Source organism: Palaemon carinicauda, unplaced genomic scaffold (assembly GCF_036898095.1).
Source record: "Palaemon carinicauda isolate YSFRI2023 unplaced genomic scaffold, ASM3689809v2 scaffold142, whole genome shotgun sequence".
NCBI classification, from domain to species: Eukaryota; Metazoa; Arthropoda; class Malacostraca; order Decapoda; family Palaemonidae; genus Palaemon; species Palaemon carinicauda.
The window spans coordinates 212,126-236,847 of NW_027168948.1; the positions used below are offsets into that span (position 1 = coordinate 212,126).

A 24,722-nucleotide genomic window follows, 5' to 3' on the forward strand; every position below is an offset into this window, starting at 1 on the left:
GCGTCCGAGAAGAGAACGTGGTTGGGAGTCTGAACAGCCAGGGGAAGACCCTCTCTTAGGTTGATATTGTCCTTCCACCAAGTCAGACAAGACTTTATCTTTTCGGAAACCGGGATCGAGACCGCTTCTAGCGTCTTGTCCTTTTTCCAGTGAAAAGCTAGATGGTATTGAAGAGGACGGAGGTGTAGTCTTCCTAGTGACACAAATTGTTCCACGGATGACAGCGTCCCTACCAGACTCATCCACAGCCTGACTGAGCAGCGTTCCTTCTTCAGCATCTTCTGGATGGATAGCAGGGCTTGATCTATTCTGGGGGCTGATCGTCTTGTTGTTCAGCAACGTCCTCATCAGAGGGTTCCTCATCCGAAAACTGATGAGGAAACGGCAACGGAGTGGGCAACGTCTGGCTCGCTGAGTCCGGTCGCACTGGTGGATGCGTGACGGAGCCGGACGCAATATCATGGAACTGCTGCACAGTCTGTGAACTGTCAACAACCATGGGTGCGCGAGGAAGCACAGCGTCAACCCGAGACTGTCTAGACCGTCTGGGTTGTGCAGTCAACACCCTACCGGGTTGCTGAGGTTGACGCACTGCGTCAAAACAAGTCACCTCTGCTGGTTGTTGAACGTCCTGAACGTCAACAACCACCTCCGAGCGTCGCTTAACGTCAACGTGCGGCTGGCAACCCACACTGGGTCGCATCGGTGGAGGAACCACCTCAACTGGCAGACGCGAGTAGGTTACCTCAGCGTCAACAGGGCGCACAACCGACCGGTTGGAAGGTTGTTGGCCAGAAGGTTCGGAGCAACCTTCTCCGCATTAAAGTCCTCTATCAAGGACGCAAGCTTGGACTGCATGTCTTGCAGCAAAGCCCATTTAGGGTCTACGGGAGCAGGTGTGGCAACAGACGGGGTTAGCGACTGAGGCGGTACCGTTTACCATCCCTGAAAGCCTTGTTATGCGTGACATAATTGTACAGCAAAACTTCAAAGGCTCGAAAACAGCTGTGAAGTTGACCTGTAAACAACTTGGAGCGTCTCCTGGCCAGGCGCCAGGGAGAGTCTACGAGAATTGAGAAGTCTATCTGGGCAGAGGCATGAACTCCCAAGCCGAGAACTTCTCTCGTGTCATATCAGACTCTCGCTCTATAAACCAGTTTAAAAGAAGGGAAAGCAAAGGCTGTATCCCCCAAACTCCTCCTGGTGAAAAACCAGTCGCCTAGCCAACGTAAAGCTCTCTAGGAGAGCGAGAGAGCACTAGCTTAAAAACAACGGCTTCGAAGTAGCTAGGCCTAGTGTAAGCTCTGACGTTTAGGCGAACGAGGAGCAGCAGTTACAAAAAGATCCGGACAAAGATCCTTAAAAAAAATCATCATGATTTAATTAAAGTCCATAGGAGGCTAAGCAGCTTTAGGCTCCTCTCCATCTGACAGAGTCCTCAAGGGAATATCAGTAGGAGGGAGAACAGCAACTTCCTCATCTACAGGAACCTTGTCCGATAAAAGCCGAGTCTCAAGCAAGGGAGAGACCTACCGTGGTGGCAATGCTTTACAAGCAGAGTCCACACTCACTGGTGCATTAGTAGCGGACCAGAACGCAACGTCATGTAATTGCTTGACAGTCTGTGAACTGTCAACAACTGAACTGTCAACCACAACAGGTGCGTGAGGACGCACAGCGTCCACTCGAGACTGCTTTGACTGCCTAGACTGAGCAGTCAAAACAACTCTAGAATGCGGAGGTTGACGCACAGCGTCAAAACAAGTCAACTCCGATTGTTAGTGAACGTCTTGAACGTCAACAGGAGCATCAGCAAGTGGCCTAACGTCCAAATGCGGCTGAAAAACCACACGAGACCGCATCGAGTGTGGTTCTAAACAACCTGACTGACGTGACTAAGCTACGCCAACGTCAACAGTAAGCACAAAGGAACGTTAGGTTGGCTGAAAGCCAGGATATCGATGAGATAAACGGCTAGACTCAACGGACTAATCAGCAGAATAGTCTTCTATAAGGGAGGCAAGCATATACTGCATGTCTTGCCATACAACCCATTAAGGATCAACGGAAATGGTTGTGGTAAGAGACGAGGGTAACGTCTGTGACCGCAACACTTTGCCTACAAAAAAAGACTCTCGGAGTCTGTGTTACGCTTTTGTTAGGCGGCGAGCAGTTATCCGATGACTGCATAGGGTCAGAGCTGTCCTAATGGTTGTAACCAGGACGCTGGACCTGTCCTGAAAGGACTGACTTTCGCTTAAGGGCTTCGAAACCTTGTGACAGGTTTCTTATGCGAAAAGCCTTCGGATGACGAGGAGAAACAACGTCTCTCTCGTCTTATGGTAGGGGAGATCTTGGTAAGATACACCCGATACCATAGAGGGAAAACGTCTGTTCGTTGGTCAAGGCCTCTCGAACCCATAAGTCGTTTGACATTACTTCTCCCCTGGGCTTGGGAGCATGTAAGAGGTCCCGGACTAAGTGAACGACAGGCACGAACAGACGAACCCTCGGACGCAACACTGTAACACTTTGCGCATATCACTTTATCACTTCGATTTTCTATTTTGCACTTATTTCACTGAAATCGAAACTTTTATTGATTTCTACCTGAAACACACAATTCTACCCTTCATTAAAAGGTAGTAATTGCGAAATCAGTCGTATAATGCAAGCTCATTAATACCAGCAAAAATCAGAAAACATATTTTAAGATAAAAAAATCAGTGGCTGGGAAAAAGACTAAACACTAGTTCATATAACTACGTTTTCAATCTCTCACCGCACATAGCCTTTGGACGAGAATAAAAAACTAAAACGTTTTATCCTTCCTCCCCGTACAGCGACTAGGGACGAGAGTAACTCGAGAACAACGTTACCCGCTTGAACGGAACGTTTTCTCTCCTCTCTCTCCCTCCGTCTCTATCTCTCTCTCTCTTTCTCTCTTGATTTCGCACCTAAGAGAAGAGCCCAATAATATTTCGTCAAAAAAAACATGTTATTTGACTAAAGGAAAAAACTGAAAGGTTTTTCAATTAAAAAGTTCCTTTAAAATAGAATTTAAAACATTTAAGCTAAGAAAGAATGAACAAAACGTCAGAATCGATTTACTCTTACTGCAAAGTGAAACCGTGATACACTCTCTCTCTATCGTAACGATAGAGCGCATGTTGAACGTCCTGAACGTCAACAACTGCGTAGCATAAATAAACTAAACGTTAGTTCATCTTTGAAAACAGTACGAAGACTATCAAAGAAATTCTTTCATAAAATATTACATTTAAAAAGTTTTAAATCCTTAGCTCTTTAAAAGCTAATTACGATATAAAGGGCTCAACGTTGATTAACTTCGGTTTCCAAGTTAGGACCGCCTACTCTCAGGAAAGGTCTAAATAAACAAAACATTAAAATTATTTTTATATGTTTATAATAAATGGAAAGTTAATCGAAGAGGCCTAATAAAGGCGGAGAGATATAAAATATATAGAGGAAAATCTATAACGTGATATAATTACTAAAAGCCTAAACACACTTCCGTCTAAGGGAAGGGTCGGCCATTTAAAAGTGAAAGAAAGTCCTTACTCTCTTTGTCACCATAATTAAATCTATCCAAAACGAGTTCAAGATTTAAGATGAAGATAAAACACCTGCATAGCGAAAGCTCAAAACTAGGATAAAGTACTTCACCAATTAGTTGTGAAAAAACTCCAGTTTAGCAACAGCGAGTAAGTACGTCTTGTCGATAGCTCGACAGAGAGAAAATTGAGTCTTTGTTTACATTGAGTACTGGGTATCTGGACGACAGATGGCCCTGTTGGGCACACCCGCAACCTGTGTAGCGATCGCTGGCGAGTTTTTACCGTAGAGTTGTCTGTCGGGCAACAGAGTTGCAGCTATATAATCACCGGCTAAGGTAAATATTGAAAAAATGCTATTTAAATTTTTTTTTGCATATTTTTGATAATTTTTTGAGAAACTTCAGGCATTTTCGAAGAGAATGAGACCAGCCTGACCTCTCTATGTCAAAAATTAAGGCTGTTAGAGCAATCTAAAAAAAAAAATATACAAATATACTGCAAAATGTGCCTGAAAAAAATAACCCCATGGGGGTTAAGGGTTGGAAATTTCCAAAAAGCCTGGGGGGTAAAAGGGTTAAGAGAATGACATATAATAGATGGACATTAAGAATAACAGAATGGGTCTCAAAAGAAGCAGGAGAATTTGATATTATAAAAATATTTCGCAGACAAAAGCAAATGTTAATCTTAAAACATGTGCGAATATCAACTATTACAAATGTAAATGAAAACATTCGGACCATCTCTACTTGGCACCACAGAGTCTCAACACTCAAAACATCCGACCTACCTCGACAACCTTCTTCATAGTATTTGGAATGTGGACTAGATGACCTACTGGTTCGACAGCTAGGCTCCCGGCCTTCTAACTGGAAACTCGGAATCCGACAGTCAGCAAATTGTCTTCGGGGTTGATGCCTAGAAGGTGACATCGAAAAATTAATAAAGCTGGAAATTGTTCTTAGTTGGGAAAGCAAATTCCCATTTCTTCAAGGGAAAAAGGAGAGGTAATAAGTAAATAATAATAACAAAACAAGATCTGAATGCAAAGGGTAATGAGAACTATGAAAAATCTTATACAAGCATAAAGAACTAACTGAACAACAGTGTCAAGAGATTAATATCTATTTCAGGAATAAGAAATTCAATAGACCTTAAATTCCTGTCCAACAAATTAAGATGAGAATCAGCAGTTGAAGACCAGACAGGATTACAATACTCAAAACAAGGTAGAATGAAAGAATTAAAACACTTCTTCAGAATAGATTGATCACCGAAAATCTTGAAAGACTTTCTCAATAAGCCTATTTTTTGTGCAATTGAAGAAGACACAGTCCTTGGTTTGAAGTCTAAATTCTTTAATCCCATCCTAGTTTCTGTAATTGTACAGAAATTCAAGGAGTGTCGAAGTACTATACAGTCATTTTATTTTATCAAATTGGGACAATCTCTTGAACCATTCTGTGATAATTAACAAACATGGACCGAACCACTTCTTGCTGAGAGAATAGTCTACACTTGAACAGGTGTAAATAAGAAAACAAGTTTCCGGTGTAAATACAAAAACAAGTTTCCGGTGTAAATAAGAAAACAAGTTCCCGGTGTAAATAAGAAAACAAATTTATGGTTTAACACATTATCTAATAAACAAACCGACAGAGTACGTTAAGTCCAGAAAGCTTGGGACTCGTAGATTTCGGTGGTCACTGAGCTTCTCAATGGAAACATATAAACAAACAAATTACACATATGGGAATACTTATAATTTACCCATCACAGAGATTAAATGAACTTTTAACGGTGTCATTTCAAAGCTTAATATCTTTAGTTTATTAATCTTAAGTAGAAAAACACTATGTTAAAATAGCGGCACGTTAAAATAAGCCACATATGCATCTTCAGTTTTTCAGTATGATATTTTTTCAATTAAAAATTGAATTTTAATGAAATTTCTTATTTCTATACTCGCCTGTACCTCATATTACTTCTCTAGAAGCTTGGTTCACATTGACATTTACCATAAAATCTTTAAACAATCTAAATATTTCCATTTTCTTTTCCTTCCATTATTAAAATAGTACAAACCTTCAACTATTGATGTATGTGATGAATAAGCCCAAAGGCTTAACAGGGAAAAATAGCCCAGCGAGGAAAGTAAATAAACTACAACAGAAGTAGTGAACAATTGAAATAAAACTATAAAAACTGTACTGTAACAACATAGAAATAGATCTTTCATATATAAACTAAAAAAAAAAACTTTCCTGAGCTTAAAATCAAGAACAGTGGCGCGCCATTAACTAACAGGAAAGCAACAAGCAACAGTATCGAAACAGCTACGAGAACCGATCACTTCCCACTGTAGAGGATTCGCCCATCCAGATATTACAGTCACGCGTCGAGACGAGTCCGATGTTGCCACTCTTATTAATCTACTGTACTTGAAAATAGTTGGACAAAACCCTTCCTGAGAAGGTCAACAATACTTGAAAATAGTTGGACAAAACCCTTCCTGAGAAGGTCAACAATACTTGAAAATAGTTGGACAAAACCCTTCCTGAGAAGGTCAACAATACTTGAAAATAGTTGGACAAAACCCTTCCTGAGAAGGTCAACTATACTTGAAAATAGTTGGACAAAACTATTCCTGAGAAGGTCAACTATACTTGAAAATAGTTGGACAAAACCATTCCTGAGAAGGTCAACTATACTTGAAAATAGTTGGACAAAACCCTTCCTGAGAAGGTCAACAATACTTGAAAATAGTTGGACAAAACCCTTCCTGAGAAGGTCAACAATACTTGAAAATAGTTGGACAAAACCCTTCCTGAGAAGGTCAACAATACTTGAAAATAGTTGGACAAAACCCTTCCTGAGAAGGTCAACAATACTTGAAAATAGTTGGACAAAACCCTTCCTGAGAAGGTCAACAATACTTGAAAATAGTTGGACAAAACCCTTCCTGAGAAGGTCAACAATACTTGAAAATAGTTGGACAAAACCCTTCCTGAGAAGGTCAACAATACTTGAAAATAGTTGGACAAAACCCTTCCTGAGAAGGTCAACAATACTTGAAAATAGTTGGACAAAACCCTTCCTGAGAAGGTCAACAATACTTGAAAATAGTTGGACAAAACCCTTCCTGAGAAGGTCAACTATACTTGAAAATAGTTGGACAAAACCCTTCCTGAGGAGGTCAACTATACTTGAAAATAGTTGGACAAACCCCTTGCAGGAAACCTCAACACCTGTTCACCTATCCACAGGTATTATCGCCTCTCCTGATATGTGTACCAACTTACTCTCAGCTCATCAGAAAGAAGTCGATCACATTTACCCCAAATGAGAACTACAAACAGGAGAAAGCTTCTGAAGCTTAAACTAATAAGTTTTGGATCAATAAAGTGGAAACACTTCAGGAATGATCACCAGGAGATAGTTTACATAGCAGATAGAGAAAGGTGTTTCGCAATACAATGCTAATTTCTTTGAACAGTCTTAGATATGCATCAGGTTTCTGGTCAGCCACTCAAGTTAATGGGTCTATGAAGAAAAAACAAGGCTGTACTTGCAAAACTATTGAAATGCCGTGGGTCATCTACTGAAAAAAAAAAGGACCTTGAACCCAGTGAGATGTTAAGAGACGCAATGGCATTACACTAATTTCGAAACTAAATAATGAAAATACCACATTCGAAGGCGTCCGATTATTTTCACAGATGTTTCACTAAAGAAAAGAAGCATGAAAATTGATGTGGTCTTCGATGTGTACAAGAAAATGTCAAGTGAACATGCTGAGAGTCTTAATAGTGGTTATCTTATAACATGATCTTTAGAGAATCAACATCAAATTACATGGTCAGTCTTCAAAAACTCCTAAAACTTTCTCAGATTAATCAGCGTCTGTGGAAGCTAAAGAAAAACTTGTCCCTATAGAGAATCAACTTCAAAACTGCCTGATCAGTCTTCAAAGTCCTACAATAGGTAGCCAATGTCTTGCCCAACCTAGCAATTCACAATCCTTTCGCCATTCCTATTAGTTTATCTTTCAATATCACTGCATCAAATTAATCCAAAGACCTAATAGCAATGAATCCCTAAGCATAACAATGGTGTGATATCTCACAACTCTTCTTGTCATAAAATACAATAACAAATATTCTTTTCCTATCTTCAGTAAAAGTATGTGGAATGATCTTCCTAATCAGGATGTTAAATTAGTGGAACCACAATTGCAAAGAATGTATCTACTTATTCATATCGAATAGACTGACTTAAGGCTGTCTTTATAGTTTATACACGACAGAAAAGAATGTATCTACTTATTTATGTTGAATAGACTGACTTAAAGCTTTCTTTATAGTTTATACAAGAAAGATCTATTTTTATACGTTACCGATCTCAAAACATTTTAATTATTCATTACTTCTCTTTTAGTTTATTCATATCTTTACTTACTTTCCTCACTGGGTAATTTCACCCTGTTGGAACCCTTTGGTAATCATCCTTCTTTTCCAACTAGGGTTGTAGCTTAGCTGGTAATAAAAACATTAATAAACTTTGAAAGAAAACAGACTTTGCATCCATTACCTAACATATCACCTAAGTAAATCTCTACACCATCAAATTGTTAAGGACTCAATAACTTCGAGAAAAGCCAACATTACCTGATCTTCGTACGTGAAGTGAGCGAACGGCGTCACGCTCTTCACCACCCGTTCGTTAATTGGAATTTTGGCGTCCGGGTTGACTCCCTCCAGGAGCTTGGAGTCGGCGGCTCGTTTGGCCTGAACCGGGTCTTCCACGGGTTTTGCGATCTGGAAGAAAAAACTTAATAAATCATTTATATAAATGATTTCAATTGAAATCTCCATGTACAGTTTTTTTTTTTTTTATTTCTAAATGTATTGGATTAAATATCTATGATAGATGAATTAATTACTATTTTAGCAAGACGTAAATTAAGACAGTAAAGAATCAAGAATATATACAATAAATACAGGAGACCTGTAAGAACTTTAATACCATGACAAGAATATGTACTGTACAACAAATAAGGGAAACCTGTAAGATTCCTATAGTTTACAGCACCAGCATTGAGATTAAAACGAGTCTGAAGGACACTCCAAAATCAAACCATTGTTCTCTAGTCTTGGGTAGTGCCACAGCCTTTGTACCGTGGTCTTCTACTGTCTTGCATTAGAGTCCTCTTGCTTGAGGGTACACCCGGGCATGCTATTCTGTCCTATTTCTTTTCCTCTTTTGTTAAAGTTTGTATAGTTTATATAAGAGATATTTATTTTAATGTTGTTACTCTTCTTAAGATATTTTATTTTTCTTTGTTTCCTTTCCTCATGGGGATATTTTCCCTGTTGGAGCCCCTGGGCTTATAGCATTCTGCTTTTCCAACTAGGGTTGTACCTTAGAGAGTAATAATAATAATAACAATAATAATTGTACAATTAGGAAGCACATTTCACAAATTGGTTACAGCATCGGGAATAAATTCCAAAATACTCTACAGTTTTAACCATTCCTCAAAATAAATAAAGCTAGAACCACCAACAACATGAAAGCCCCTTCGGCCACATAGCAATGCGCATTGCCTGCATAAGCAGGGAGTGCATTGCAACATTCCTATATGAACATATAAATAAAAAATGATCAGCTGAGTCTTCACATACACATCCACATATTACAGTAATATACATAAACATCGTTATTACCAGCGAGGTTATATTTTCACCTGGATTTACCCGACTACTTTTTTACGCGTATCTGTGTGTGGGATTACGTTAAATTTCGTGCTGGATTTTCATCAAATTGCAACAACGGATTGGCATTATGCCCCAGAAGAACCCCTTACATTTTTTAGGTGATCCAGATGAAGATCATAATTCTGGTTAACCCTTTACCCCCAAAGGACGTACTGGTACGTTTCACAAAACCCATCCCTTTACCCCCATGGACGTACCGGTACGTTCTTGCAAAAACTGCTATTTACTTTTTTTTTTTTTTTTTTTTTGCATATTTTTGATAATTTTTTGAGAAAATTCAGGCATTTTCCAAGAGAATGAGACCAACCTGACCTCTCCATGACAAAAATTAAGGCTGTTAGAGCAATTTAAAAAAAAAAATATACTGCAAAATGTGCTTAAAAAAAAATAGCCCCTGGGGGTTAAGGGTTGGAAAGTTCCAAATAGCCTGGGGGTAAAAGGGTTAATATTTTTATTATGTAATAGACTTATTCACGGCCAACATACAAAAGAGGAAACCTTGGATCGAAGACTTATTATCATGCAGTAATGTATACTCACAGCCAATACGAAAAGACGAAATCCTGGTCCGTAGACTTGAGTACAGTAAAGCATTGACAATCTTCATTGCCAGAGGTCTGAAATCTACGATTACTGTACTCTTTCTACTCATTATAAGACTCACCGAACACGAGAGGACGCATTTCTTCCACTTGAACTTGTCCAGCACAGTCAGAGCCTTGGTCCTGGACTTCTCGTCGCGGAAAGTCACGTAGGCTCAGTCTTTGTTGGAGCCGGCCGGCTTGATCTTGTGCGCCTTGAGCTGCAAGGTCTCCTTCAGAAGTTTCTTCAGTTGCTGGAAAGATGAAACGATTGTTAACATTGTTTGAGAGCAAAAAGTCTAATTATAGTCGAGTACTGTTTGCAGGCAAAGGTCAAACTATAGTTTAATACTGTTTGCAGGCAAAGGTCAAACTATAGTTTAATACTGTTTGCAGGCAAAGGTCAAACTATAGTTTAATACTGTTTGCAGGCAAAGGTCAAACTATAGTTTAATACTGTTTGCAGGCAAAGGTCAAACTATAGTTTAATACTGTTTGCAAGCAAAGGTCAAATCATAGTCCAATACTGCTTGCAAGAAAAAGTCAAGTTATGGTCCAATACTGTTTGCAAGCAAAGGTCAAGTTATAGTCCAGTACTGTTTGCAAGAAAATGTTATTTTCATTAGTAAAATAAATTTTTGAATATACTTACCCGATAATCATGTAGCTGTCAACTCCGTTGCCCGACAGAATTCTACGGAAGGGATACGCCAGCGATCGCTATACAAGAGGGGGGTGTACTCACAAGCGCCACCTGTGGCCAGGTACTGCAGTACTTCTTGTTGACACCACCTCAATTTTTCCTCGGTCCACTGGTTCTATGGGGAGGAAGGGTGGGTCAATTAAATCATGATTATCGGGTAAGTATATTCAAAAATTTATTTTACTAATGAAAATAACATTTTTCAATATTAATCTTACCCGATAATCATGTAGCTGATTCACACCCAGGGAGGTGGGTGAAAACCAGTGTACATGTATATCAAGAAGCTAAGTATCCCGTATTTCATATTATCAGTTATTCAAAATAACGATGAAATTATAAGTACCTGGTAAGGAAGTCGACTTGAGCCATTACTCTGCCTTAAATAAGTTCGTCTTCCTTACTGAGCGCAGCGTTCCTCTTAGGAGGCTGAACAACTCTAAGGTGCTGAAGTATCAAGGGCTGCAACCCATACTAAAGGACCTCATCACAACCTTTAACCTCGGCGCTTCTCAAGAAAGAATTGACCACCCGCCAAATCAACAAGGATGTGGAAGGCTTCTTAGCCGACCGTACAACCCATAAAAAGTATTCAAGAGAAAGGTTAAAAGGTTATGGGATTATGGGAATGTAGTGGCTGAGCCCCCGCCTACTACTGCATTCGTTGCTACGAATGGTCCCAGGGTGTAGCAGTACTCGTAAAGAGACTGGACATCTTTGAGATAGAATGATGCGAACACTGACTTGCTTCTCCAATAGGTTGCATCCATAACACTCTGCAGAGAACGGTTCTGTTTGAAGGCCACTGAAGTAGCCACAGCTCTCACTTCATGTGTCCTTACCTTCAGCAAAGCAAGGTCTTCTTCCTTCAGATGAGAATGTGCTTCCCTAATCAGAAGCCTGAATAGTAAGAAACTGAGTTCTTAGACCTTGGAAAAGAAGGCTTCTTGATAGCACACCATAAGGCTTCTGATTGTCCTCGTAAAGGTTAAGACCTTTTTAGATAGTACCTAAGAGCTCTAACTGGGCAAAGTACTCTCTCCAGTTCATTCCCCACCAAGTTGGACAGGCTTGGGATCTCGAACGACTTAGGCCAAGGACGTGAAGGAAGCTCGTTTAGCAAAAACCGAGCTGCAAGGAACATGTAGCGGTTTCAGATGTGAAAACTATGATCCTGCTGAAGGCGTGGATCTCACTTACTCTTTTAGCTGTTGTCAAGCACACGAGGGAAAGAGTTTTTAATGTGAGATCCTAAAAAGAGGCTGATTGGAGAGGTTCAAATCTTGATGACATAAGGAACCTTAGGACCACGTCTAGATTCCAGCCTGGAGTGGACAACCGACGTTCCTTTGAGGTCTCAAAAGACCTAGGGAGGTCCTGTAGATCTTTGTTGGTGGAAAGATCCAAGCCTCTGTGGCGGAAAACCGCTGCCAACATACTTCTGTAACCCTTGATCATAGGAGCTGAAAGGGATCTTACTTTCCTTAGATGTAACAGGAAGTCAGCAATCTGGGTTACAGTGGTACTGGTTGAGGAAACTGCATCGGTCTTGTACCAGCTTCGGAAGACTTCCCCTTGAGACTGATAGACTCTGAGAGTGGATGTTCTCCTTGCTCTGGCAATCGCTCTGGCTGCCTCCTTCGAAAAGCCCCTAGCTCTTGAGAGTCTTTCGAAAGTCTGAAGGCAGTCAGACGAAGAGCGTGGAGGTTTGGGTGTACCTTCTTTACGTGAGGTTGACGTAGAAGGTTCACTCCTAGAGGAAGAGTCCTGGGAATGTCGACCAGCCATTGCAGTACCTCTATGAACCATTCTCTCGCGGGCCAGAGCGGAGCCAACCAACGTCAGCCGTGTCCCTTTGCGAGAGGAGAACTTCTGAAGTACCCTGTTGACAACCTTGAACGGCGGGAATGCATACAGGTCGAGATGGGACCAGTCCAGCAGAAAAGCATCCATGTGAACTGCTGCTGGGTCTGGAATCGGAGAACAATAAAACAGGAGTCTCTAGGTTATCGAGGTAGCGAACAGATCTATGGTTGGCTGACCCCACAGGGCCCAAAGTCTGCTGCAAACATTCTTGTGAAGGGTCCACTCTGTGGGGATGACCTGACCCTTCCGGCTGAGGCGATCTGCCATGACATTCATACCGCCCTGAATGAACCTCGTTACCAGCGTGAGCTTTCGATCTTTTGACCAGATGAAGAGGTCCCTTGCGATCTAGAACAACTTCCACGAAAGAGTCCCTCCCTGCTTGGAGATGTAAGCCAGGGCTGTGGTGTTGTCAGAGTCCACCTCCACCACCTTGTTAAGCTGGAGGGACTTGAAGTTTATCAAGGCCAGAAGAACCGCCAACAACTCCTTGCAATTGATGTGAAGTGTCCTTTGCTCCTGATTCCATGTTCCCGAGCATTCCTGTCCGTCCAAAGTCGCACCCCAGCCCGTGTCTGATGCGTCCGAGAGGAGACGGCGGTCGGGTTTCTGAACAGCCAAAGGTAGACTTCCTTGAGAAGAAAGCTGTTCTTACACCACGCGAGAGTAGACCTCCTCTCTTCGGAAACAGGAACTGAGACCGTCTCTAGCGTCATGTCCTTTATCCAGTGAGCAGCTAGATGATACTGAAGGGGGCGGAGGTGGAGTCTCCCTAACACGATGAACAGGGTCAGCGATGAAAGTGTCCCTGTTAGACTCATCCACTACCTGACTGAGCATCGGTTCCTTCTCAGCATGCTCTGTATGCATTCTAGGGCTTGGAAGATCCTTGGGGCCGACGGAAAAGCCCGAAAAGCTCGACTCTGAAGATCCATACCCAGGTAGACAATGGTCTGGGATGGGACGAGCTGGGACTCCTCAAAATTGACCAGGAGGCCCAGTTCCTTGGTCAGATCCATAGTCCATCTGAGAATCTCCAGACAGCGACGACTTGTGGGAGCTCTTAAAAGCCAGTCGTCTGACGGAGCCGGACACAAGATCATGGTACTGCTGCACAGTCTGTGAACTGTCAACCATGGGGAAGCGAGGAAGTACAGTGACAACCCGAAGCTGTCTAGACTGTCTGGGTCGTACAGACAACTCCTTATCGGGTTGCTGAGGTTGCCGCACTGCGTCACAACAAGTCACTTCTGCTGGTTGTTGAACGTCTTCCCAGTGACACACTGACTCCGTAAACAAAAAATCCTCTAACAAGGACTAAGCTTGGACTGCATGTCTTGCAACACAGCTCAAGGTCTATGGGAGCAGGTGTGGTAACAGACGGGGTTAGCGACTGAAGTGGAACCATTACCTTCCCTGGAAGCATGTTATGCTTAAATAAAAGTCCATAGGAGGCTACGCAGCTAAAGGCTCCTCTCCAAATGACAGAGTCCTCAAGGGAATATCAGAAGGAGGGAGAAAAGCACTTTCTCATCTACAGGGACCATATCCGAGAAAAGCTAAGTTCTCTCAGTGAGGGTTTCACTGGTGCAAAAGCAGCAGACTAGAAGGCAACGTTATGAAACTGCTTGACAGTCTAGTGAGTTGGCAACAACCAAAGATGTGTGACTGAGAAGCATGCGGTAAGGTATGCAGAGCATGCTGTATGTAGAGCATGCTGTAAGGTAAGCAGAGCATGTTGCATGGCGGGTAACATTTCTCAGAAATTCCATGACCAGTGCTAGAATGAGTAATATCGCATTACTGTCCATTGAAAGTGCACGTGCCGAGGGAATTGATTTAGACTGTTTTGTTGATGAATTTGATAGCCGGCATGATAATCGTAGAATTAAGCTGCACTAAAAATACGTACTATAATCTACTTCACCTCAGGAAAGGGAAACTCGCCCTGTTGGCAACACTGCATTACTTCATGCATGCTTGCATGGGGTTTTAATATCAACATAATATTTACATTATATTCATAACTCATGATTCATTTTTGTTTTGAAGATATTTTTGCCATATTTTTGCGATTTTGTTAAAAATATATTGCAAGGAATACATATATATATTTTTTTTTTTTTTTTTTTTTTTTTTTTAAGTAATACGAATAACCTCCATTATCATAATGTTTGTGTAGGCATACATGTATATGTTTTACAAATGCAAGTTATGAAAGTAATGAGGTGTTATTATTGTCATTTGTTATTTCAAAGTTGAATGGGAAGAGGCTCAAGCTGAGGAGAAAGTGGCAGATGCATGCGTTGAGGTGGCTAACTCATAGCATGAGGTTCCTGCCTCAAGAGTTGCGCTTGCCTCAAGGGTTGAGGTGGATGCGCAGTAGCAGGTTCCTGTCTCACGAGTTGAGGTTCTTGAGGTGTGAGCTGCGAGAGTTGAGGTAGCGGCTGCGCAGAACGCAGTTCCTGTCTCACGAGTTGAGGTTCTTGAGGTGCTAGCCTCAAGAGTTGAGGCTCTCGCCTTGAGGAAAGTTGAGGTAGCAGCTGCGAGAGCTGAGGTGGCTGCCTCAAGGATGGTAGAGGTTGTCGTACCTCAAGAGGTTGTTGCCTCGAAGATGGTCTAACTGCAAGAAACTCTTGCCTCAAAGGAAGAGGAGGATGTAAGGCATAAGACTCCTGTTCCCATTGTTGAGGTTGCCTTAAGGAAGGTGGAGGTTGCTGCACAACACTGGTAACTGGCAACTCCCAACGCGGCAGCTCACGCATGGAGGTAGCCTGAGGAACCTCAACCTCATACGTCTGGCAGATTGTACTGCGCAGAGGAGGAGGAGCGTTCGCAGGAGGAGGTGTATTAACCTCCTCTGCCTGAAACTCCTGCATCAACACCGCAAGCTGAGACTGCATTGACTGCAGCAAAGACCACTAGAGTTTAAGAAAGACAACAACAAACGGAGCTACTGTCCGTTGAGACTGAGGGTCTAAAACAGCTGGTGCGGCAACAGACGGAGCTACTGCCTGTTGCGATACCACCTTGCCTCTCTGGGAGGTGTGCAGTTGTCGTACTGCAGCAAGTCCGAACTGACCCAGTGCTAATGGCTACACCTAGGAGTTGGACTTGTGCGGAAGGGACCGACTTGCACTTAAAAGCTGCAAGATTGGTCCATGGTTTCTGCGAGAAACCTCTACCGCAGACGAGGAAAGAAAGGGCTCTCTCGTCTTTGTGTGGGTGGGGTGATCACGTCGGCAACGTGTGTAGATACACCCGAAACCACGGAGGGAAAAAAACGTCTGTTCGTCGATCAAGGCCTGCTGATCCCATAAGTCCTTCGACATTACTTCTCCCCTGGGCTTGGGAGCTTGTAAGAGGTCCCAGACTAGGCGAACAACTGGCACGAACAGACGAACCCTCGAACGCAACACTGTAAAACTTTGCGCTTATCACGTATCACTTTTGATTTTCTGTTTGCACTTATTTCACTGAACTCGAAACTTTAAGTGGTTTGTACCTGAAAAACGCAATTCTATCCTTCCTTAAAAGTTAATAATTGTGAAAACAGAATTACAATGTAACAGAAAAATCTAATGAAAGATAAATAATTCAGTGGCTGGAAAGAGACTAAACACTAGATCAAATAAACTACGTTTAAAATCTCTCACCGCATAAAGCTTGAGAACAAGAATAAAACTCTAGAAACGTTTACCTTCTTCCCCTAAAGAGACTAGGGAGAAGAGCAAAAACGATAACAACGTTACTCGCTTGAACGAAACGTTTATCCTCCTCTCTCTCCCTCCGTCTCTATCTCTCTCTCTCTCTCTCTCTTGACTTAGAACCTGAGAGAAGAGCCCAATCATATATATCGTTAAAACATATTATTGTTAAAGGAAAAAAACTGAAAGATTTCCCAAATAAAAAGTTCCTTTATTAGAATTAAAACCATTAAGCTAAGAAAGAATGAACAAAACGCTAGAAACGGTTTACTCTTACTGCAACGTGACACCGTGAAAATTCTCTCTCTATCGTAACGATAGAGCGCAAGTTGAACGTTCTGAACGTCAACAACTGCAGAGACAAAACAAAACGTTAGTTCCACTTTGAAAACAGTACGAGACTATCAAAGAAATTCTTTCAAAAACATTAAAATAGCATATGTTAACAGGTAAAACCGAAATGACGGGCTCAATGTTAATTAACTTCGGTACAAGAAAAGACCGCCTAGTATTAGGAAAGGTCGAATATAAACAAATATAAAAATTAATTTTAATAAGTTTATAAAAAAGGAAGTTAATCGAAGAGGCCTATAAAAGGCGGAGAGATATAAAATAAATCTATAACTTTTGTTAAGCAAAATTAAGAAAGAGAGTCTATACTCTCTTAGACACCAACACTTCCGTCTAAGGGAAGGGTCGGCCATCTAAAGGTGAAAGAGAGTTCATACTCTCTTCGTCACCATAATTAATCAAATTAATTCCAAAAGCTAGCTAAGCTAATAATAAAACTTCCTGAATAGCGAAAGCTAAAATCTAGAGCAAATACATCACCAAATCGTGAGCAAAAACTCCAGAATCAACAGCGTATCCATGTAGGTCTAGCCGGAGGCACGACAGAGGAAAAATTGAGGTGGTGTCAACAAGAAGTACTGCAGTACCTGGCCACAGGTGGCGCTTGTGAGTACACCCCCCTCTTGTATAGCGATCGCTGGCGTATCCCTTCCGTAGAATTCTGTCGGGCAACGGAGTTGACAGCTACATGATTGTCAGGTAAGATTAATATTGAAAAAGGTCAAGTTATGGTCCAATACTGTTTGCAAGAAAAGGTCAATTTATAGTCCAGTACTGTTTGCAAGCAAAGGTCCTGTTATAGTCATTGGGGGTTAAGTTTTCTGCTATTCCTCAACTGTTTATCTAAGTCACCTTAATAAGTGGTATGAATATCAAAGTCCTGTCCTTAAAAAAAAGGCATTAGCCGACTGACCCGCTCAAAGGACGATAGTTGGCACACGTAAAGGAAGGAACGACCACCAATTCGTCATCTGCTTTTGTCTATTTATTAGTTAAAACAAGTTAGTCGACTACTCACCCCCATCGCATAATATCGAGGCAGCCCCTAATTTCTATCTTAAAATCCTCGGACGTGAACTCCGTGTCTCGCTTCGTCTGCGGCGTTTCCCTGGTCTCCACAGACGCTTCCCTTCCAGTGGAGCCGTTCGTGTCATCTTCCTGTATCCCATCGATGTCGCTGTCCGCCTTGAGGATCAGCTCGTCCTCGGCCTTGCCGGTGCCGTTTTCCTCGTCGTAGTCGTCCTCCGCCTCATCCTCCTCGCTGTTCAGGTGATCCTCGAGCTCAATCATGTCTTGGTCATCGGCCAAGTTTTCTGAAAGACAAAGTTGAGCTTAGTAAAACAAATACATCTGATAGACATAATTATTCTCTTACTATAGCTAAGAACTAATATATACTCATCCCTTTGAATTTTTATTATATGCAGGAAGTTTCACGAATTCCTTAAGAAATCATTCTCAGTACAGCAGTCGGATATCTGCAAGCTCTCATACCAGTGGAGTGCTTGTCTCGTCAACATCACTTCAAGTATGGTACTTGTACTGAGCTAATTTTAATATAAACAACTTTCAAAATAAAGGATTATTCTTTGGTTATAAAAGGATAAAGGAATAATCAGTACCTGTCTACAGCCTTCTCTTACATTAAATTGGTGAATTTGAAAGAACATTTAATGAACACTTGGAATAACAACGTTAACGGCCCTTTCAATTACGAAAATACGAGGCAGAATAACTGGAGATTTGCCGACCGAGAATGGATAAAACTTCACTGAATAGACCCAGAATATGATCCCAGAATATAATGAAATCTTGATATAAATTTATATATGATATACTGTTGGCAGGAACCGTTGATAGATTGATTTTGGGTTTTTCCGTCATCCTGACATACATCAAGCTTTGTTGAAACAACTAAAAACACGATGCAATCTTGACACAGAACTACGGATGAAGATGAAATAAAGGCTAGCAAAATAAAAACTAATTGCCCACAAAGCTTCAAGATCCATATCCCAGAAGAGGACGATACAAAGAAATTAATCTAATCCACTTCAACTAATATATTCAATTGAATCCCAAAGTCCTATTCTACTGTTGTACCTTTTCAGTGGCTCCTTTACTTATAAACAAATCATAAAAACAAAAAACTTTTATGTTTGACTGCCAGCATCTTTTATCACTAACTACTATTAACCATCATAATAAATATCGAACCAAGAACATGTTAACCATTTACACTCAGGAAATTTCAACAGCCTTCTGCCAAGTAAAAATTAAAATTTTATTCATATCTATTTTCCCTTACCATACAAACCCGAATCATTTATCAGGAGAATGTTTTTAGCGTAACTACAAGGCGACTTAAAATTCTTAAATAGGAGACCTTAGGGGATACGTCAAAGCCCTTTGGTCCTGCACAGGAGCTAAGATGACACGTCTTGTCAACCCCAACGACATAAGCATGAAAATACAGCCGGCAATAAGCCAAGTCACTAGCAGGAGCGGGTTGACGTCAAGGATGGCGAGGTTGTAGACTCTACTAGACATGGTCCAGCTTGAATGGTCCCTGAACTCCCGTTCAACTGATTACCAGGCATAGATGTTTCTGGAACAGAAAGGAAAGTCACCTCGGTCCAGGCTAATCGTAGCGAGGAGATGAAGGAGGATTGAAGTCGTGGCTGGCTGATTTCTATATCCAGTCTAAGCATTCCTGACCGTAGGTAATGGAGATCTTAAAAGCTTTCCAATTAGTGACAAGAAAAACACACCCTTTACTTAAGCTTGGAGGGGATACCACAGGCTCTAGCGGGTCCTCTAAAGGTGACGTTCTCCTATCGACAGATTGCAGAAGACTGACGACCAATCTCCACATACAACCATAAAAACTAAACAAGTTCCAAGAGATAGAAAAGGGTACTAGGAATTAGGGGAGCGTAGTGGTAGATCCTTCACCGCAACGAATGGACCCAAAGTGTAGCAGTCCTCATAAAGGGTCTGAACACGTTTCAAGTAATGGGATGCAAATATAGATTTACTTCTCCAAAAAGTTGTATCCATTATGCTTTGCAGAGAACGATTTTGTTTAAAAGCTACCGAAGTAGCTACCGCTCTTACTTCGTGTGTTTTCACCTCAAGCAGTCTAAGCTCTGCCTCACCACACTGGGCATGAGCTTCTCTAATCAAGAGCCTTATGAAAAAGGATAAGGCGTTCTTCGACATAGGCTGCGAGGGCTTCTTAACTGCGCACCAGAGAGCCTCCGAGCTGCCTCTTAAACTCTTTGTTCTGTCCAAATAGACCCTTAGTGCCCTAACAGGATAGAGCACCTTTTCCACCTCATCACCCACTACATCATAGAGATTAGCAATCTCAAAAGACTTCGGCCATGGATGTAAAGGACGCTCATTCTTGGTCAGAAAACCCAGCTGCAAGGAACATATGGCTTTCCCGTCTCTGAAACCAATGTTCCTCACTGACTCTTTTAGCTATCGCTAAGCTCACCAAGAAAAGGGTCTTCAAAGTTAAATCTTTAAAAGAGGCTGAGTGCAGAGGCTTGAATCTGTCACTCATGAGGAATCTAAGAACTACATCTAAATTCCAAGCAGGTGAATCTTGATGACATCTCTTAGAAGTTTCAAAAGACCTAAGAAGATCTTGTAGGTCTTTATTGTTGGAGAGATCCAAATCTCTATGCCTGAAAACAGTTGCCAGCATACTTCTGTACCCCTTAATAGTCGAGGCAGAAAAGTTATGCTTAGTTCCAAGATCTAAGAAGAAATCGGCAATCTGTGTTATAGAGGTACTGGAAGAAGAAACCGAGTTAGCCCTACACCATTCTCTGAATACTTCCCACTTGGACTGATACACCCTGATGGTAGAAGTCCTCCTTGCTCTTGCAATGGCCTTGGCTGCCTCCTTCGAAAATCCTCTAGATCTTGCGAGTTTTTCGAGTCTGAAGGCAGTCACACGTACAGCTTGGATGTTTAGATGGTTTCTTGCCAAGTGGGGTTGTCTGAGAAGATCTGGTCTTAACGGAAGGCTTCTCGGCACATCCACCATCCATTCCAGTACCTCTGTGAACCAACTTCTTGATGGCCAGAAAGGAGCAACTAGGGTCATTCTGATCTCCTTGTGAGAAACAAACTTCTGCACCACCTTGTACAGGATCTTGAAGGGTGGGAATGCGTACACCTCCATGTGCGACCAATCCAACAGTAACGCGTCTATGTGAGCCGCCTCGAGATCCGAAACTAGGGAGCAGTACGTCTCCAGCCTTTTCATCTTCGAGGTTGCAAACAGATCTATGAGGGGACGACCCCATAACCGCCACAGCTTCTTTCAAACGTCTAGGTGTCACGTCCATTCTGTGGGGAGAACTTGGTCCCTCCTGCTGAGTCTGTCCGCACTCACGTTCTTGACCCCCTGAATGAATCGTGTCAATAAAATAATCATCCTTTCCTTTGCCCATACGAGAAGAGATCTCGCCAACTCGTAAAGAGACTTCAGGTGGGTTCCCCCCTGCTTTGCTTTATACGCTAGGGCTGTGGTGCTGTCCGCATTGATCTGAACCACCTTGCCTAGGACCAGATTCTCGAATCCCTTGAGGGCTAAGTGCACAGCTAAAAGCTCCTTTTGATTGATATGAAGAATCTCTTGCTCTTTTGTCCACAGACCTGAGATTTCTCTTTTCCCTAAGGTTGCTCCCCACCCCGAGTTTGAGGTGTCAGAAAACAACACGAGGTCTGGGTTCTTTTGCTCCAATGAGAGGCCCTCCTTGAGTCTGTAAATGTTGTTCCACCATTGAAGGTGTGTTCTGATTGCACTCGTGATGGGAATACTCTCCCTGTCAAGACTGTCTCCCTTCTTCCAATGAGCATTGAGATGAAATTGAAGGGGACGTAGGTGCAGCCTCCCCAGAGACACAAACTTTTCCAGAGATGAGAGGGTCCCCAGAAGGCTCATCCACTCTCTCACTGAACTGACGTCCTTCCTCATAAAGGCACAAAGCCTTAGGAGCGCTGACTGAATCCTTGCCGGGGGTGAAAAAGCCTGAAAACCCTGACTCTGAATCTCCATCCCCAAATAAAGAATCTTCTGGGATGGAGTCAGCTGTGAATTCTTTGAACTCACTAGAAGTCCCAACTCTTTTGCCAAATCCAAAGTCATCTGAAGATCCTTCTAGCAGCGATCGGCTGAGGGAGCTCTTATGAGCCAATCGTCCAAGTACAGGGAGGCCCTGATGCCTCTTGAGTGCAGCATGCTCACCACACTCAGCATGATCTTCGTGAATATCAGAGGGGCTGTGCAGAGACCGAAACATAAGGCTTGGAACTGGAAGACCTCCTTCCTGTACACGAACCTCAGATAACGTCTGCAACTTGGATGTATTGGGACAAGAAAATAAGCGTCCTGGAGGTCCAACGATACCATCCAGTCGCCTTTCCTTACTGCTGCCAGCATGGTTTTCTGAGTTTCCATGGTGAACTTTGAATTCTGGACGTAGTTGTTGAGAGCACTTACATCTAGAAACGGTCTCCATTCCCCTGAACTCTTGGGAACCAGGAACAAACGGTTGTAAAACCATGGCAATTCCAAGTCCCGCACCCTCTCTATCGCTCTTTTTTCCAGCAAGAGAGACATCTGAAGCTGCATGGCCTGCCTCTTCGGTCCTTCCCTGTATTTGGGCGAGAGATCCACAGGATCTGTGGCTAAAGGAGGCTTTGATAAGAATGGGATTTTGTATCCTTCCTTTAGAACACGAACGGACCAAGGGTCAGCTCCCCTTACCTCCCACGCTTGCCAGAAGTAACTTAGCCTGGCTCCCACTGCTGCTTGAAGGCGCGGACAGTCAGACCCTGCCTTGACTGGACTTAGCTCTGGTGTGCAGGTGAGCGCTGGCGCGCTATAACAGGAACATCATCTGCTGGCGAGCGCTTGCGCGCAGGGGAGATGGTGCGTAAGGGACTTATGCACAAATTTGTGCGAAAGCCCTTGATGCCCCGAAGGGATAGTTGCCCGTATTACAACGGGATGAGTTGGCGCCCACAGCGCGTCAGCAGCCAGGAACGGCGACGGCAGGACAGCAGGTCTGGCGGGTGGAAGGTCGGCGTGCCCTTTGTAAGGACGACCTTCCACCGAAGGAGATCGCGAACGATCTGCGGAGAGGTCCAGGGATGTAGCTGGTAGAGTCGGAGAACGACGGCGAGGTTCCTCTGCGGCGGACTGCAGAGATGATGAACCGAAGAGGCGCCTCCTAACACCCATGTGAGGTGAAGGAAGGCGGGCTTTACGCCTTATACGCCCTCTGGGGTCAGCGGGTCCTCCGAAGAGGAGTCTCTGTGAGTGACCTTCCCCCGAGGGGGAGAATCACCGGCAGGAGAAACCGTTGGACTTAGTTCCTCCCTTGAAGGATGTTCGGAGGGGGGAACTAAGCCTTCAGCTACATCGGGGGAACATCATGAGCAGAGGTTTGATACAACTCATCGGAAGCCTCTGCCACAACAACGTAGACGATAGACAGAGGATCAACCTCTGCTAAAGTCGGCAATTGTTTGACAGCTGCCCCCAACCTGATCATGTCAAACAAGGCTTCCTTGGAGGGCGAACCCTCAAGCCCCAAGGAAGCCCAAAGCTGTAACAAATCATTATTAGATACAGGTACATTAAAATCCTCCCACGGGGGAGGAGGAGGAGCTGCCTTGCTATGGGAGGCAACTCACTCTCCCAAACCCCGAGATCGGTCAACAGAACTACGGCCTACGCTACCACTCGACAGTTTCTCGGAAGAAACAGATCGAGTGGGAGATTCGGAGGAGGTTTGGGCCACGGAAGAAGAGCCCTTGGGATTTTCTCCTTTCAAAGAAACCTTCGAAGGAGAATTATCCCGTCTGGACTTCTTCTTCCGGCGCCGAGAAAACCTCTACCACTGGGAGGTAGACCACTCCCTACACTCCCCACACACATTATTCCTATCACACCGCTGGCCCTTACAGTAAGGACACAAGGTGTGGGGGTCCGTTTCGACCGCCGACATATACGTGCCACAAGGGCGGTCAGGTAATCCAGGACACTTACGCATAGCAGAGGCCAACTTCACACACACTCTATCAAAGGAAAAGCAAAAAGATTAGCAATGGCTGTCAAGGAAGGCGAGGGTGACAGCGGACACGTCCGACTACCACCCGAGCCGAGAGCAAAGTGAGCTCAAGCACAGGTGTGTGTGAGGGCGTGGGGTAGCAAGCTACTCTCCCTAACTAGCGGTGGGGTAGTAAACCCTCGTTAAAATTCTAATGGCTCGTCATTTCAGCTACGCCAAAAGTAATTACCCATATTAAATAGCGTGGTTTGTATTTCAGTTACGGAACAAAGGAATTATTTTATAACAACACTCATAATTTCAGTAACGGAAGAGACATTTTACCAGAAATATTCACTCTGTTTGCCTCAACTTTCCCCACTAATTATGTTTTGCTGTGATGAAATAGTTAAAGAAGTGAACGAAGGAATGGAAGATATAAGCAAAGATCCAGGAATGTAGGTACTCAGACAAGGAAGTTAAACGGAATTAGTGATAATGGAAAGGACGAACTTAATTGGTTCCAAGAATCCCACCCTACAAAACATAAACTCTACTTACCACTATCCTTTCTGATTAAGAAATCCGTTTCCCGGTGTGGCTTGTGGGACGATTCGCATTCAAATCTGAAAAACATATATTTTGTTAGAAAGAGTCTCAAGGCTTTCTATTAATCAGGTAATTTTGGGTACTCACAAGCTGTACATCAGCTCAACTCATTTTTCCATAGCTAGAGTCTGTTATTATTATTATCATTACTTGCTATGCTACAACCCTAGTTGGAGAAGCAAGATGATATAAGCCCAGGGGCCCCAACAGGGAAAATAGCCCAGTGAGAAGGAAACAAGGAAAAATAATATATTTTAAAAACAATGACATTTACATAAATATTTCCTAATATAAACTATGAAAATAACAAAAAAGAGGAAGAGAAACAAGATAGAATAGTGTGCCTGAGTGTACCCTCAAGCAAGAGAACTGTACAGTGGAAGACCATGGTACAGAGGCTATAGCAAAACCCAAGACTAGAGAACAATGGTTTGATTTTGGAGTGTCCTTCTCCTAGAAGAGCTGCTTACCATA

At 42.8% G+C, this 24,722-nt stretch overlaps 1 pseudogene; it reads right to left on the bottom strand.

Annotated features, from left to right (window-relative positions):
• LOC137635575 (tRNA (uracil-5-)-methyltransferase homolog A-like) overlaps positions 1–24,276 on the bottom strand; it is a 59,362-nt pseudogene extending 35,086 nt beyond the window's left edge.
• Between the last annotated feature and the right edge of the window lie 446 nt (positions 24,277–24,722).